Genomic DNA, 876 nt, shown 5'->3' on the forward strand with positions numbered 1-876 from the left:
TTTAATAAGTAATATAATTATATTTAATTGCAGATGATACTAAAATAACAAAGACAATCGTAACGTATTGTCTTAATGAATAATATAACTTGCCTTGTTTTAAGTAAATAACTACAAAAATTAACTCATTAAAATGTACTTGATGAAAATACAGGTTAGGCATAAGTATTATATTATACAATAGTTGTGCACTTTAAAAAGTACCTTTACAGTTATACTAATCGGCATGTCTATACAGTTATACTATAAGCTACAACATCGGTCCTCAACCTTATTAGTTATGGGGACACCAATTATGTAGGAAAAAATTTTGAGGCCCGCTGGCATAATATACATGGATAAAAATTTAAAATATGAACACTCACAAATAAGATGATAAAAGAATTATAATATAGACATAGTAAATAAAATCATTTAAAAATCTTGATATTGATGCCAATTAAAATTTTCTGACCCTTGGACCAGTACCACGATGCACGAGGCCCACTTTTAGCCCTCAGCCTATGTGTTGGGAACCACTAGGCTACTAGCTATATGCTATAATGGCATAATTAATGTCCAAAAAGGTGATGACAGATGCAAAAAATTTTTTTTAAAAATTCAAAAAAAAAAAGTGGGTAAGTGGATTTTGCTCTGATGTACAGTATGTTACAAATGGGTCAATGTAACGGATGGTGTTAAATTTGAATGCAATGATATAATATCATTGTATAAGAAAAACGATTCTGAGCGAAAACGGTCAGTCAGCCTATGATATTACTAGGTACCTATATATTTTGATGATATTATTGTGAATAAAGTAATTTATATATTTACCTATTTACATGGAACCTTGTTTTAAATTTTCAAACCTTAGTTATAAAAGTTAAACATATT

This window comes from Acyrthosiphon pisum, chromosome X, assembly GCF_005508785.2.
Source record: "Acyrthosiphon pisum isolate AL4f chromosome X, pea_aphid_22Mar2018_4r6ur, whole genome shotgun sequence".
NCBI classification, from domain to species: domain Eukaryota; kingdom Metazoa; phylum Arthropoda; class Insecta; order Hemiptera; family Aphididae; genus Acyrthosiphon; species Acyrthosiphon pisum.